The sequence below is a fragment of the Coregonus clupeaformis genome, chromosome 14, assembly GCF_020615455.1.
Source record: "Coregonus clupeaformis isolate EN_2021a chromosome 14, ASM2061545v1, whole genome shotgun sequence".
Classification (NCBI taxonomy): Eukaryota; Metazoa; Chordata; class Actinopteri; order Salmoniformes; family Salmonidae; genus Coregonus; species Coregonus clupeaformis.
This window is the reverse complement of record NC_059205.1, coordinates 16,727,382-16,744,453: the sequence shown is the minus strand read 5'-3', so window position 1 is coordinate 16,744,453 and position 17,072 is coordinate 16,727,382. Positions and strand designations below refer to the sequence as shown.

Here is a 17,072-nt window from a genome sequence, read left to right as displayed (position 1 = left end):
ATTGAATTCTATGCAGTGCAGGTGCTTAACAGAGCATAGCATCACAGGATTCCTGTAGTTCCTAATGTTCACTGGACCAAACCTTGTCAAATACCTGGCAAAATACTCCAAAGTCTGTCAGAGTCCATCCCTGAGGTATTGAAAGATAGATTGTGTATCAGATTGAAAGACATAGGAGACCAAAGGAAAGGCTGTATTTGGGTATTAGTTTAGCTTGTATAGGGCACTGGAGAGAGTGTATATGAGTAGACAACCTGGACTCAGGGGTAGACGTAACATAGTAAAATGTAAATCCTGTCACTCTCCAATTAGTATGATATGTTACATTTCGTATGGTATTAATTTGTGGACGACCATCATCCATTTCATATGATATGTTACGAATTGAAATTCTTACAATATGTTACAAATTTGCCAAACGTATGATATGTTACGAATTCCAATGTGTTGTGGCTAACGTTAGCTAGGTGGCTAGGTGGCTAATGTTAGCTAGGCTAGGGGTTAGGGGTTAAGCTTAGAGGTTAAGGTTAGGGTTAAGGTTAAGGTTAGAATTAGGAGTTAGGTTAAAGGGTTAAGGTTAGGTTTAGGGGAAGTAGTTGCAAAGTAGCTAAAAAGTAGTAAATAGTAGAACAGTTGCTAATTATCTAAAATACTAACGTTGTCCATGATGAGATTCAAACACGTAACCTTTGGTTTGCTAGACGTTCACATTATATGCCTACCCATCCACCCCGACTACCCACCCTACTTTAGTTTTTGCCTTAAGTAACGTTCTGTCTTATGTAGCCATAGCAAACTTGACAGATCATACTAATTTGTGTGTCCCGGAATTATGTTTACTATGGTACGTCTAGTCTATGAGACCAGGCTTGAGTTGAGGGTGGTGTGTATGAGAAGGGAAAGTGTATATGATTGCAGGTGCAATGTTTATGTTGATACATTGAATGTAGAAACAACAGCTAATGTTGATAATAAAACTATGGGACCATTTACATTGTGTGCAAGTATTTCTCCTCTTTTCCAATGAAAAGGCAATAGTTCCACCCCCCTCCCACAGCCCAGCCTGACCAGCCCAGACCCTTGACAGCCCAGAGTAGGTTTCTTACAGCGGAGGTTGCTGAGGGGAGGACGGCTCATAATAATGGCCGGAATGGAGTGAATGGAATGGCATCAAACAGATGGAAGACACGTGTTTGATGTATTTGATACCATTCCACCAATTCCGCTCCAGACATTACCACGAGCCCGTTCTCCCCAATTAAGGTGCCACCAACCTCCTGTGGTTTCTTAGTATACTAAACAGATAGATAGGAAGATCAGATAAAACTATTAATAACCATCCGATAGGAGGGGAGTTATATGAAATCAATCAACCCAGGGAAGCAAAGATGACACCGGAGAGAGAGAGAAGGTGGGGTACAAGGTTTGTCGCTCCCCAGTGTAATCTGGACCATGCGGTTGGGGTCAGAGTTGAGGGGTTAAGGATCAAGGGGTATTGTAAAAAAAAAAATACCTCTGAGCCCTGGAGATGGATGTGGAGGTGATGGGGAGGGGATTGTTATCGAGTAGCCCATCATGTTTACTGGCAGGCCCCCTGGACCGGAAGTGTTTTTACTAGCCTGGTACCCAAAAAGGTCAGTGGAGTACAAGGTTGTATTACTGCAGTAAAATAAGACAGCACTTCTCCCCAATAAATCCCTGTTCTCCGACATCCTCGCCCTGAAGAAGCCCGGAGATTTGATGGCTGAGAATGATTGAGAATGATGGATTCTACATGCATTTTAGCCCAGTATTCACTTGGCCATTATCGTTAGGGATTCTGCTGAGTTCAGGCATTTCTCAAACAATGGGAGTATGTTTCTCAGACCATCCATTTGATACTTGACGAATGGGATTGAAGAGAGAATAGATTAATGTACTTTTCATCTTAACTGTTAATAAAGTTAATACAACCTGCGGTGTTTCCTCCATTGCTCTCTCTCTAGCCTCTTATTATATTCCCTATGTTTCCTAAAATCTCTCTCATCCCTCTTTCATTTCTCTTTCAGCCTTCTTCCCTTTCTCTGTCCTTGTCTAACAACAACTCTATCTCCTCCCCCCTCCCCCTGCATACATCCACCCCTCAGGCTCGTAACGCCTCTGCTCGGAGCTCGTCCGTGGGGCTGTCTGCATCACCATGCTGCCTTGTAAGATTAAAATGTTGATATTGACAAGCCATCTGCTCAGGGGGAATAAATCATCAGGAAGAAGGAAGGAAGAGGGGCAGGGATGAGATCACACTGCTTCGTATGGTCAGCCAGGATTTCCTTTAGACTGTAGGCTACTATGGTACCACAGGTATCACCATTTCTTGGACTGCTAGATGTACAGGTTTTTGTTCTGGCTCAGCTGTAACACACATGATTTAAACGAGACGTGGTCTGAATTGAAGAATATTATTAATTAATTACAAAACTGTGCACACACTGCAGCCCTCTAGGACCTCAGTTGCCCACCCTGCACCTTAACCATAGTGGGTTATTCATTCATCAGGTAATCATTGAATAAAAACCTTGTATGATCACAATATAAATATATTTTCGCAAGACACACAGACCCAAAACAGACACGTTCAACTGAAGTGGTGCAGTTGTTGAATTTACCAATCCCATAAACATTACACATAACGCCTTACCCACTACACTTTAGCCCTGTAAAGTGGATAAGGTGTTATGGACAGTGTACAAGGGGCCAATTGGTCAATACTCCAATTATATAGATGAGGCTATCGCCAGGGCAAATGATAGCCAATCAGTGAAGTGCTTTAACCGCACCTCTGGCCAGTGCTGACCCCCTGACCCTTGCTGATGACCCTCAGGCCAAAGGTCACCTCTCCAGGGATCAAAGGGCATCGCTATGGCGCTGAACAGAGTGCCGTCGCCATGGTTACGCCACCTGTCCACTGAGGGATTGAAGGGGAGTGTATGTGTAGAGAGAGAAATGACCTACAGTGGGCTGCCATGCCATGCAAGTGATGACTAACTGGACTAGACTGGACTATAGCTCCACCCAAAGGTTATAAACACATATAACCATATCACATTGCATTATATGTAGTTGTAGATCAAGCATTATGAAACTTTATTATAAAGAAATAAGGCACAAGAGGACATAATATATTGTGAATACGTTATAGCTCCTGGGCCTTCAGAGTTTGCTTGATGGGAAACTAACAGCTGGTTTCCAACAGGGAGGTTTTGAACATGATATTTTCCAATGTGAGAAGAAGTTCCTTGGCTTCTATAGGCTACTGAGCTTGATGAAATTGGTTATGTTTATGGATGTTTATGATGGAAATCGTTATGGTGCAGACACTTTGATTATAATGTCCTTGCGCCATCTAGTGGTTTCTAACGACACATTGAACAACGCTGCTGAACATAGGCAACGATTTTCCTTCATTTTTATGAATATTTTAACATTAATATGTGATTCTAAACACTCCTTAATATAATCACAGTGTGTACATTTAACAAAAACAGTCAATATTTCTTTATTTATTAAATTACATAAGATTACAGATCCAATTAATCAATGAAATTTAACTTTTGCAAGCACCAATGTCAGTCACACTTAATTTGGACACTCTCGGTTGAAAAGCAACTGCTTGCTAAGGTTACGGTTAGGGTTAGGTTTAGAATAAGGGTTAAGGAAAGGGTTAAGTTTAGGGCTAGGGTTAGTAGATAGTTAGTTGAAATGTTACTGATAGTCTGTAGAGCATCTACAGATGCACTATCCAAATAAAGTGTTACCCCAGGGTCTTGATGATTAAATATAAATATGCATATTTGCTTAACTATTTTAATAGGCAATCTAATGTTAATGCACAAAATGACTGTTATAATAGGCCTATTCCAAATGTGCTGACCAAGTGTAACATGCTTGGCAAACCATAGTGTAGCCTATCCTGTTGGTTATAATAATTTCAAAATATAAATAATTACATTAATCTTCATAATGTAATTAATAAGGGTAATAATTATCATGAAACATATTTTGGAAGACAATGTGACATCATTTGTAATAATCTACTTAAATGACTCAAAGAAAAAATACTATTTTTATAGGCAACATGGGGAACGCATGTCGTCATCAAAGAAGAAGAACAACACAAAAAGGTAGGCCTAATTGAGGAGCGGAGGCGAGAAGAGAAACATAGAAACAAAAGTTATTGTATGAAATGAGACTCTCCTTCTTCAGTTGCGAGTCTTCAGGCAAATTACGTTTACAGGGGTGGAATCGCAAAATAAATGTGTAAAGTGCTAAAAAAAACTAATTTAGCTAGTTGTGCAAGACATTTTATAGATAAAATAATACGTAACGTATCGTTTTTAAATGTGTGCATGCAAAACCAGGTTTTTAGAAATGTTTGCAAATGTATTAAAAATAATAAACAGAAATACCTTATTTACATAAGTATTCAGACCCTTTGCTATGAGACTCGAAATTGAGCTCAGGTGCATACTGTTTCCATTGATCATACTTGACATTTTTCTACAACTTGGACTCCACCTGTGGTAAATTCAATTGATTGGACATGATTTGGAAAGGCACAGATCTGGGGAAGGGTACCAAAACATTTCTGCAGCATTGTAGGTCCCCAAGAACACAGTGGCCTCCATCATTCTTAAATGGAAGAAGTTTGGAACCACCAAGACTCTTCCTAGAGCTGGCCACCAGGCCAAACTGAGCAATCGGGGGAAAAGGGCCTTGGTCAATGAGGTGAACAAGACCCGATGGTCACTCTGACAGAGCTCCAGAGTTTCTATGTGGAGATGGGAGAACCTTCCGGAAGGACAACCATCTCTGCAGCACTCCACCAATCAGGCTTTTATGGTAGAGTGGCCAGACGGAAGCCACTCCTCAGTAAAAGGCACATGACAGCCTGCATGGAGTTTGCCAAAAGGCACCTAAAGGACTCTCAGACCATGAGAAACAAGATTCTCTGGTCTGATGAAACCAAGATTGAACTCTTTGGACTGAATGCCAAGCATCACGTCTGGAGGAAACCAGGCACCGCTCATAACCTGGCCAATACCATCCCTACGATGAAGCATGGTGGTGGCAGCATCATGCTATGGGGATGTTTTTCAGCGGCAGGGACTGGGAGATTAGTCAGGGTCGAGGGAAAGATGAACAGAGCAAAGTACAGAGAGATCCTTGATGAAAACCTGCTCCAGAGCGCTCAGGACCTCAGACTGGGGCGAAGATTCACCTTCCAACAGGACAATGACCCTAAGTACACAGCCAAGACAACGCAGGAGTGGCTTTGGGACAAGTCTCTGAATGACCTTGAGTGGCCCAGCTAGAGCCCGGACTTGAACCCGATCTAACATCTCTGGAGAGACCTGAAAATAGCTGTGCAGCGTCACTCCCCATCCAACCTGACAGAGTTTGAGAGGATCTGCAGAGAAAAATGGGAGAAACTCCCCAAATACAGGTGTGCCAAGCTTGTAGCGTCATACGCAAGAAGACTTGAGGTTGTAACCGCTGAATACTTATGTAAATGTCATATTTCTGTTTTTTATTTTTAATAAATGTGCAAAAAATTCTTAAAACCTGTTTTTGCTTTCTCATTATGCGGTTTTGTGTGTAGATTGATGAGGGGAAAAAACGATTTAATCAATTTTAGAATAAGGCTGTAACTTATTAAAATGTGGAAAAAGTGAAGGGGTCGGAACACTTTCCGAATGCACTGTACCTCGCATTGTTCTGAACTATCGGTGTCACTCTTCTTACCTTCATCCTTGCAAAGCATTTTATATGGCTGGGGATGTAGAAGAGGCAATTGTAAGAAACATTTGCCATTAGGTAATTTCTGCTCAGCATCAGACTAATTTTGTGCTTCAGTTGCACTTCTCCACTTGGATGAGAATTCACCAACAGGCATTCTATCAGCAGACAACGCTCTGACTTTTTTCTCTGCTACTTTGTTCTCGGTGTAGCCAGCCTACTTTTCTCCGGTAAAATTAAAGATTAACTTTAAGAAAAACATTATGAAATGTAGCTGGCTACATTCTTTCTATGATACACATTAGAAATATGATGGCCATGCATCATTTTAGCAAAAAATAACTTGGTTTTTCATCGTAAGCTCATTTACTGTGGCTGCCAGCCAAATAGCGCTGCACTTCTGTCGTCATCTGATAAAAATTAAGCTGTGTGTTGCACTAATGTATTGTCCGTGAAGGAAAATTATAGTTGCAGGTCCCTGATCACTCTATTTAATCAAAAAAACACTGCTGACTTTCAATCTAAAATGGACCCCTATCATTACACAGCTGGACTCACCTGCTCACGCTTTCACTCGTTGTGTTATTTGCAAACAGACACATGACTGGCTCAACTGTTCTGGGGAACTATGGTAAGCTTCATGAAGTAAAATAATGTGACAGGGGAAATTAAGAACATGATATGCTTTATCTCCTAACATATTGCACAAGTAGACTGCAGGTATTTACTTAAAAAGTAGCTACAAATATTAAAATGTATTGAAAAACTTCCAAGAAATAGTTTCAACGGTATTGACGGTATTGAAAAGCCATCCTGTGGCTATTTACAAATACCCCGGTATACGGAATATACCTATACCGCCCAAGTCTACCCAGGACCAAGTTTGGGAAACCCTGCTGTGGAGGATGTTGGGACATCTCCACGTCACAGAGCTACATTCTCTAATGGCTGCCATAGGCCAGACTAAGAGTGGGCTGAAGTCCAACCTGCTGGTGAGAGCTGTGGGGGTTATAAAGACCCAGTGCAATCCCCACCTGCTCAGTCATATGCCAGCTCTACCAGGAATGCTATCCCCACCAGACAGTTTCTGGCAACAGCCAGGTGGGTCAGATATAGGATATTCCTACTTATAGATCAGGAATTCCTGTTCCTTTTCAGTCGGTCACTCGGTATAACATACTATGGGAAGTCAAAGACTACTCATATTCACCTGAAGAAAACTGAAATCCCGCCCAATGGGCCAATGAATGCCGAGCCCACCCTCAGAAGCCCCGCCTTCCTGGCTATAATACTGGTGCTCGTATTCATTTCCTCAATTCTTCTCTCTTCAGCTCACCTGAAGAAGAATGTGTCACGCAATTTACAAACTTTTCAAAAACATGAAGACTACGAGATTCGGCTCCGACTTAGGTGTCTGTTAGTGGGGAGAGAGTACTTGTTCCCATAGGTGTTGCAACTTTTGGATCTTGATATCAGTTTTGTGTTTGCTAAAAGTGAACTACTTTCTGCTCTGCATGTGTAATGCTTCCTTGCTTGGGTAGGATTTGTGTTTCCTAAAAACCTACTACTTTCTGCTCTGCTTGTGCAGCCAGTGCTTCCTTGCTTGTGTAAGGAAGCACTGGCTACCTGCATTGATCTTGAAAACTGTGTCTGTGTTTTAATGTTTTTGCCATCATTTATGTGAGATAAAATGACTTGTATACCCACTGCGGATTATTACACAAATGGACTAAAAGATTAACTTTGTGATCACAGTGCTACTTCTGCTATACGGTGTGTTTGGAATACACACGCGTTGGCTGTCAAGCGGAGACCACAACAGGATTACAAACATGCAAGCGAGCACCACGGAGCCGATGTACTCGAGGGAGACTTTAATGTCCCTGTGCTCACTAGTACCACCAACAACAAGACCTCCGGAATACTACAACATCCCGATGGAGGTACGGGTGAGGTGAAGGAGAAAATGGGGAAGATGAGGGGGAATACACCGGCGGCTGCATGCGAGAGGCTCCAGACTGGCTCTCCTGTCTGTGCTCGATTGGCAACAAAATCAATGAGATCCGAATGAGTGCAAGGTACTGTTTTGAGTACAGAGACTCTTCTCTCATGTGCTACACCGAAATATGGCTGCGTCCTATGATAATAATAATAATAATAATAATATGCCATTTAGCAGACGCTTTTATCCAAAGCGACTTACAGTCATGTGCGCATACATTTTTACGTATGGGTGGTCCCGGGGATCGAACCCACTACCCTGGCGTTACAAGTGCCATGCTCTACCAATTGAGCTACAGAGGACCACATATCGGACTCTCAACTGGAAATCAAGGGGTTTACACTGGTGAGGTCCGATAGGACTAAGCATTCAGGCAAGAGTAAAGGAGATGGAGTTGCCACAGCTGTATCATCATCATCATCATCAGATGAACATGAAGACGACACAGGAACAAAAGAAACAAGACTGTTGTTCAATGCAGCCATGACACTGATTGTGGACAAGTGTAAAATAACTTCTAAACTCACATGGCACCAACAGCACAGCAACTCACACTGGAAACTGCCTCAAATCTGGTCGCAAATGAGCTTTTAAATGTCATTGCCTGGATGACAGGCATGACAACAGACCCCTCTACTAACAATGTACGTGTGAATGTCAGAGAGGAGGGAGATTGTATCAACTTGTCAGGATGTGATGAACCTCACAATGAAAGGGAGAAGGCTCATGCCCAAGCATTCCTCATTAGCCATGGCTGTTTGTCACATGACAGGATCAGCTCAGCTGATAGGTTTATTGAATGGTGTCAGGCACTGTTCCTCCCACTCACAGGTGCTTGAACATGACACAGCTCTAGCTAGGCTTGGGCAGTATACCATATACAGGGTATTTGGGAAAAGCCACAGGATGGTTTTTCAATACCATCAATGGAGTCAAAACTATTTCTTTGAATATTTGTAGCTACTTTTTAAAGGGGAATTTCACCCTGGGGGGAACCTGTGCTTGTTTTTATCATGCCCGAGGCATTTCTAGGTCAGTGAGATGTGTTTCACACATAATTGCCCAGGAGGAAGGCAGGTCTGGGCTTCTCGAGCTGAATGATTGTCACGGGAATTTTGTTATCTCAATGTTTGAACTCAACTATCACTCAAGCTTTGAATAATTCCCAGAGGTTGCAAGGCTCTGGTTAACGAAGAATTAAACAAAGTCCCAGTCTGCAATAGATCAGTATTTTATTCATGAGAGCTCTGCCCCTCTCAAGACGGGTCAATCCTTTTATACACACAAGTTTTAAGTCTAGGCTATGCCTGCTCAGGCAGGCTGTATTTTCCTACTATACTCCTACATGGTAATAGCGTTTCACAACATTCTGCAAGCCTCTCACTCCCCCTCCATGTGGGGGGGACGTCTGGTCTCAAAACCTCTTTCTTTGTTCTTGTTCTCGAAGTTGCACCCAGCTGGTACAACTACACAATAACACAATGTCCTAGTTCTGACTCTAACTCTGCTACACTTCTCATCAGATTACGTTCTAATGATTCTAACACATTTCACACAGTACTACAGTTTCGGGGTGGAATACTTTAGTCATTACTTTAAACATACAAATCTTCTATCAATGATACACCGTAAGACGGTTTCCGGTGTATTGATGGGAGGGGCGAGATCTAAAATAAAAATGTAGTCCTGCATTTCTCGAAGGCTCTATGTTATACTGATCGCACTATACGTTTTTGTGTGTGTAGATATGGTTGTCCTTGTTAGATAGAGCCATTGGACGTCTTTCAGCGATGTTCCTATCGGCGGATTCATTACTAAATACACAAGCAGACAAAATGTTTCCAGTCTCTGAAAGACTACAACTTGTTTTGGGCGGTGCTTCGTGCTCCGGCCCCCGTCCCTCCCCAAGGCGGGCTTTTTTGTTAAAGGAGGCGGAAACTAACAACACAGTCCTTTGGGCAAAACTGAAAGAACGGACCAGACGCAATGGCTTCAAGTGATTCCTCTCATCAACACGAATTCGACAATGGAGCATCTATTAGCCTCATGGTGACATTCAACCATACATGTTTCAACCTGAATAGAGCGAAGAAGATTCGAAAAAAATAGTTTTAGCTAACGTTAGAAGCTCAGCTACAGCCAATGCCAGCACCAGAGGGCAGATGACAAATATGGTGCCTAGCTAAGTAATTTGTCCTGCAAGCCAGCTAGCTAGCTAGCTAACTTTAGTTGATCTACTAAAACCCATATTGTGTATTGCTGGCTAACATGCTACTGTGTTACAGTGGGGGAAATCAAATTATTTTTCTGTTTTCTAACTTAGCTATGTAGTTAGCTAGGTAGCTAGCTAAGTTAGCTAAACAACTACCGGTAGCCATATCTATGACAAAAATAGAAGAGGTTTTACAATCAGAGATCTGTTGTATCTCGATTGTAAAACCTCTTCTCTTTTTAGTAAAGAAAATGGCTACTCAACAGCAAGCTACAACGTTACAACCAGCCACCTAAAGCTAGGTTTACCAGCAAATGTTAGCACATGACTGGAGTTGGCTAGCTAGTTAGCCTGGCGCCTACTAACTTGTTATGCGCCATGCCTCACATTGTTTACTTGTTAGCAAACATGTGTAACATCAGCAACTGTAAATCATTTTACTAGCTAGCTATGTAACATAATTGAGGAGGGTTGACAATGGTTATGATTATGACCGTGGATGCATTTCAATCTCATAAATGTATAGGCATAACGCAAGAAAGGATTCCAAACAGATGTAAATAACAAGTATTGTATATCCAGCAAACTAGCTAGCTAAGTTTACTGGCAAACAGTGAGAAGAAACAATAATACAACAATTTACTGTTGTAATAATAATAATAATAATAATAATAATATGCCATTTAGCAGACGCTTTTATCCAAAGCGACTTACAGTCATGCGTGCATAATTTTTATTTTCTTGTGTGTATGGGTGGTCCCGGGGATCGAACCCACTACCTTGGCGTTACAAGCGCCGTGCTCTACCAGCTGAGCTACAGAGGACCACCTTTAAAACTGAAGCTGGTTTTACTATCAAAAATATTTGCCTAAGCATGCCTGATAGACATGGCATATTTCTTTCTATTAGGCTAGATATGGTTGTAATATCTGTGCCTGTGCACATGTATGCATGTTCAACTAGTCTACCCTAATGTTATGTTATGCTGACACAGTTCATGTCACGACTTCCTCCGAAGCTGCCTTCTCTATGTTCGGGCAGGCTTCGGCATTCGTCGTCAACGGCCTTCTAGCCACTGCCGCTCCTCATCTCATCATTCCATTTGTTTTGTCTTGTTTATTACACACACACACACACACCTGGTTAATATCCCCTCATCAGTACCTGTATAAATGTTCCCTCTATCCCCTTGTCTTTGTGTGTGATTGTTTATTGTGGAGGTTAGAGAAGCTCGGTGGAGCTCCTTGTAAATTTCTCGACCATCAGCCCGGCTCCATTGGAGCGGGAGAAGATGTCCACCCTCGTCTCCTGCCTCTCGGGGAAAGCCCTGGAGTGGGCCAACGCGGTTTGGAGTGATGGAGGAGCCGCGTTGGACAACTACAGGGAGTTCGCTCGCCTCTTCTGGGCCGTCTTTGATCACCCGCCCGAAGGTAGAGAGGCGGGTGAGCGGCTGGTCCACCTGAGGCAGAGGACAATGACTGCGCAGGACTTTGCCCTGGAGTTTCGTACTCTAGCGAGCGGGCCCTCATCGACCACTTCCGGTGCCATCTGCGATAGAACATCCGAAGGGAGCTAGCCAGCTGGGACACCACGTTGTCCTTCAATCAACTTTTGGACATGGCCATCCGGTTGGACAACCTGCTGGCTTCTAGCGGACGTCCTGGAAGGGGCCTGCCCATTTCATCCCCCCCCCCCCAACCCGGATCACAAGATGATTAAGCTGGGTGGTGCGGCGATCCGGGAGAGCGGAGGATGACAGCACCAGTGTCACTCTTGTGGCACAAGAGTACGTTCTTCTGCACGCTGTCGTCAGCGTACTTTTGGGTCTGGAGGCGGCAGGCAGGGCACCCTCGCGTCACCCCAGGTATCGAACACCCACACTTATTCAGAGCCCTCTGCTGCACACTGTACCCTACACATCCACTTCCCTCACGGGGTGGTCGCGAGAGTGTCAGGGTAGGTGTCTAGCTGTTTCCGTTAGTGCAACCACGGTGGAAAGTCCAGACGGTACCTCCACCATGCGCATTCCCCCCGAATACCTCGATTTGGCGCACGCGTTTTCCAAAACGCAGGCGATCAAATTACCACCTCATCAGGCGGGGGACTGCGCGATAAACCTCCGGGTAGACGCTGTGCCTCCTGTCGCAGGCTGAAACGGAGGCTATGGAGACATGTCTCCGAGTCCCTCCACTTTGCCCGCCTCCTCAAGTTTCTTTTTTGTGAAGAAGAAAGTCTGAGGTCTGCGCCCTTGCATTGATTACCGAGCAATGAACAAGGGGACAATACATTATAGTTATCCTCTACCTCTCATTCCATCTGTAATTGAGTCAATGCATGGGGCGCACTTCTTCACAAAATTAGATCTACGGAGTGCGTACAACCTGGTGCGTGTCCGAGAGGGGGACGAGTGGAAGACAGCATTAAGCACAACCACGGGGCATTAGGAATACCTGGTGATGCCGTACGGTTTGATGAATGCTCCAACCGTCTTCCAGTCCTTTGTGAACAAGGTGTTTCGGGACATGCTTGGTCGCAGTGTAGTGGTCTACATCGATGACATTCTGGTGTATTCCGCTACACGCACCGAGCATGTGTCCCTGGTTCGCAAAGTGCTGGGCTGACTGTTGGAACATGACCTTTATGCCAATGCAGAAAAGTGTCTGTTTTTCCAACAGTCCATCTCCTTCCTCGGATACCGCATTACCACCTCAGGTGTGGAGATGAAGGAGATCGCTTTTCAGCCGTGCGTAATTGGCCGACTCCAACCACGGTAAAGGAGGTGCAGCGCTTCCTTGGCTTTGCCAACTACTATCGGAGGTTTATCCGGGGCTTTGTCAAGGTCGCAGCTCCCATCACCTCTCTGTTGAAGAAGGGCCGTCCCGGCTCCGCTGGTCTGCTGAGGCTGACAGGGCCTTCAGTAACCTGAGGGTTCTGTTCACCTCAGCCCCGGTACTGGCCCATCCCGATCCATCACTACCATTCGTAGTGGAGGTGGATGCGTCCGAGGTAGGGATAGGCGCTGTCCTATCTCAACGCTCGGGCACACCACCCAAGCTCCGCCCCTGTGCCTTCTTATCCAAGAAGCTCAGCCCGGCGGAGCAGAACTACGACGTTGGGGATCAGGAGCTGTTGGCTGTTATCCGAGCCCTGACCGTGTGGCAAAACACCCTTTCCTCGTCTGGACGGACCCCCGTAACCTGGAGTACATCCAGGCAGCGAGGAGGCTGAACCCTCGCCAGGCCAGGTGGGCCCTATTCTTCACCCGGTTTTATTTTACACTGTCTTACATCCCGGGTACGAAGAACGTGAAGGCAGACGCACTGTCACGGCTGTACAACACAGAGGAGAGGCCCATAGACAACACCCCCATACTCCCGGCCTCCTACATTGTGTGTACTGACAAGACTTCCTCCGAAGCTGCCTTCTCTCCTTGTTCGGGCAGGCTTCAGCGTTCGTTGTCACGGCCTTCTAGCCACTGCCGCTCTTCATCTCATCATTCACACACACCTGGTTCATATCCCCTCATCAGTACCTGTATAAGTGTTCCCTCTACCCCCTTGTCTTTGTGTGTTATTGTATATTGTGGAGGTTAGAGAAGCTCGGTGGAGCTCCTTGTATTTTGTATTCCTGTGTGCCTTGTTGTTTCCAGTGCGCCTGTTTTGCGCACTTGAGTGTTTTGACGCATTACTGCGTAACTCTGTTTCAGAATAAATCCTGTTATTCTGTGATTTACCCTCCTGCGCCTGACTCCTTCGAAATCACTCATCACAGTTCAACTGTCGTTCAAACAGGTTTCTTCCTGGTGCATTCTAGATACTGAAACAGAATTCCTTTGCCTGCGTGTGTCATTGTAGCAGAACTGTATCCCTTCAACTGTATCCCTCTCAAGGGATTAGACATTATGCTGGATTTCAAGCAGATCTCATGAGGAGCGGAATGGCAGTTTGATCATGACAACACTCCTCCCAAAGCTTTACAAGTATTCCCTGAACTTTAGTACACTGATCATTCTGTATTTTCTTACTGTATGTTTCCTTATGAATGGCAATTTCATTATGACCACCAGTTCTTAGCTACATATTATTACACCAGATAATGTGATTTAACCAAAGATGTTTGGTATGCATTACTGGGAGTTACAGGATAGGTATTGTTTGGTGTAGCACAGAGAATGTTCTACCAACCTTAGCAATGCCGTCTTCGTCCTTCATTCGGGGAAACAGGAGTCTCATAAAATGTCTGTGTCCAGTTGCAGGGAGTAATACTTGTTTTGCTCCATTAAGTAATCCAACAATGTGTACGCCACCATCTTGTCTATTTCAAGTCTTCTCTCATTGATTGAGACAGGTCTCTGTCATCATGACATGCAGCACTTTGGGGTGGACACCTACCTGTCTAGATCATTGAAAGAAGACTTGAAATAGACAAGAAGTCTGCAAAAATCTTTGGGTAAATCACATTATCTGGTGTAACAATCTGTAGTTACAGTTCTCTGCACTTGTGTCTCTACACCTGATACACGCTCGGACACACTGAACTGTACTACACTGTTCATACATTTTTGGGGGGTATGTTACTTTTACCAAATAACATTCTTGTTGAATACCCAGTTCTCTTGAGTTAACATTAAATATTGTACACGCCCCTGTATTTTAGATTTTTTTATTTTGACAAATAAACATTCTTTAGATATCTGAATGTCTAGCATCTGTTTGATGCTACAGAGCCCTGTACAGCTTATACAAATATATTCTGTGAATCCATACATTTCTAAGATTTATAGAAAATATCCATATTTATTTTATGGTGGTTCAACATCAGGGCTCTCCAACCCTGTTCCTGGAGAGCTACCGTCCTGTAGGTTTTCACTCCAACCCTAATCTAGCACACCTGACTCTAATAATTAGCTGGTTGATAAGCTGAACCAGTTAATTACAACTAGGGTTGGAGCGAAAACCTACAGGAGGGTAGCTCTCCAGGAACAAGGTTGGAGACCCCTGTTCTACATGGTCTTGTGCTGAGCCACACTGCCTGCATTTACAAAGGCAGCCCAATTCTGATATTTTTTCCATTAATTGGTCTCAATCACATCAGCTCTTTTTCAGAACTGATCTGATTGGTCAAAAGACCAATTAGTGAAAAAAATATCAGAATTAGGTTGCCTGTGTCGTCCTTTATCCGGCTTCGGTACACTGGCAATGGTGTTCGGCATGGTGGGCTGGGGAAGCTGAGACTTTGTGCTTATGGCAAATGGTCTTGTCCTGTCTGCGGTGAAGTGCCAGCTGGATAAGACTGCCGAAAGTGGTGTAGGGTTTAACCACCAACTGTTTGGTCCTCTTGCAGAATATTTTCTGGTACTGCATGTCTCCTGGAAAGACATTGTTGTGGTGTTAGCATTTTACACATTTTGTGGAAGGAACGTAGGGCAACACGACTTTGTTGGTAAAGGTGTCAACCAAATGGGACCAGCTAGCGTATTGTTTAGGGGACATTGGGACCAGCTTTTGAGAGGAAAGATCAGTCAATAAAGTGAATGGGCTGGGGGGCTAAAGAAAGTGTAACAGGGTTGGTTATGTTTCCACTTGCCTCGAACTGTTACATTAGGAGGGCAGTTCTTACACAGTATGAATTGTTGTGTATGGGAGATTGAGGAGAAATGGCACCTCAATTGGTCTTATGCACAACCAAAACGTCCTTCCTCATCTCAAAGTACTGTCTGTAAACCTCCCCAGCCCATTGACTTTGACAGATCATTCTTGTCAATAGTAGCCCTTTGCAGGGGATTTTTGTAGACTTGTCTTTGTATTGTGTTTTGAGAATCTGCAGACAAACATTTGGTGATTGTGTCATTACTGCTGTAGTCTTGATTTTATACCTTTCAGTGTCCCTTGCTGGTTTCTGTCACACAATCTTGTTGTGCTCCCTCATGTTTGTGTACCCAAAATGCTGCAGCTTTGGGGTATTTTTCAGCAGGGCACTGTGGAATGACTCCAGATAACCTGAGTTTCAAACAAAAAAAACGTATAAAGAGAAGAGGGGTAGACTAAATTGATGGTCTGGAAGGTTCTCTGTGGTCCTCAGGCTACCTCTAACCACCTGTAACCCCATAACACAAACACTACCCAATTAATGTTTATACAATGCTTACTGTAAATTGAGCTATTTTAGCCGTCAGTTTAAAAATATTTTTTGCCAATTTACATTCACCTTGTGCAAAGCTAGGGGTTGGAAGCGCGTATTGGTGGAATCAGATTCTGTACCACCTAAAACAAAATACAATACACAATTTAACCACCCAACTAATTGTATTGATCTCTATTAGACTGGCTAGCTTAGCATACCTAACATGGACATTTCAATATTGTCAGCTTGCTGTTAGCTAACTATCGTCACTAAATTGGCAGCAAGATTACTAGCCAGCTGAGAACCAACCATAGATGATTATTACACATTCATCATTGCTACCAACACGCAAACAGAGAGTGAGTTAGCAATATCAACAATTCTATTTTTAGTAACGGAGTGTTTTCCAGACAAGGGTGGAATAGATGGCTACCAGACTGAGCTACTCTTATTTGCAATTGCTAACATTAGCTAGCTTACATTAGCTAACGTCAGTCAAAGATAGAACGAACAAACATGTTTACTCTGCTGTCGTCGAAATGGATTCCCCATCAGTTCAACCTGAAAATCTCTCTGATAATATTTGGTCACCGAATGGCGCATCGTTCTTGATAGCCGCAAGCCACTGGCAGTATCGGTGTAAATCTCTGGTAGGTAGGAAGGTGAAAGATAAATAATTTTCGCGTTGGTTTGTAATTAGCACAGCCAGGCACAGAACACCACACAGGCATGATGACAAACGTTAGTGAAAAACAAACATTGTCAAAAATATTTTGGTACTGTCCATATATAGTTTTTGGTCACAGGTCCAGGAATGGCTGAAGAATTTCAACATTTACCTGGAGCTAACGCTGCAGATAGCAATACTGGGTGATTTGAAAAGTCACAGTCAATCGATCAATAATTTTAATAATACTTTTAGCAAAACTATTTATCTTTAAATTATAATCTGTAGAAACTATG

General features: G+C 43.6%; 1 long non-coding RNA gene across 2 annotated transcripts; it reads right to left on the bottom strand.

The window, feature by feature from the left end:
* Window positions 1-14,941: 14,941 nt before the first annotated feature.
* Window positions 14,942-16,840, bottom strand: LOC121581574. 2 transcript variants are annotated; one of them, XR_006003226.2, is made up of 4 exons: window positions 16,634-16,840; window positions 16,194-16,249; window positions 15,862-15,985; window positions 14,942-15,354 (listed from the first exon to the last, which is right to left on the bottom strand). It is a non-coding gene; the product is annotated as an uncharacterized LOC121581574 (long non-coding RNA). The 2 variants fall into 2 exon arrangements; XR_006003227.2 differs by lacking the exon at window positions 16,194-16,249.
* Window positions 16,841-17,072: the final 232 nt, after the last annotated feature.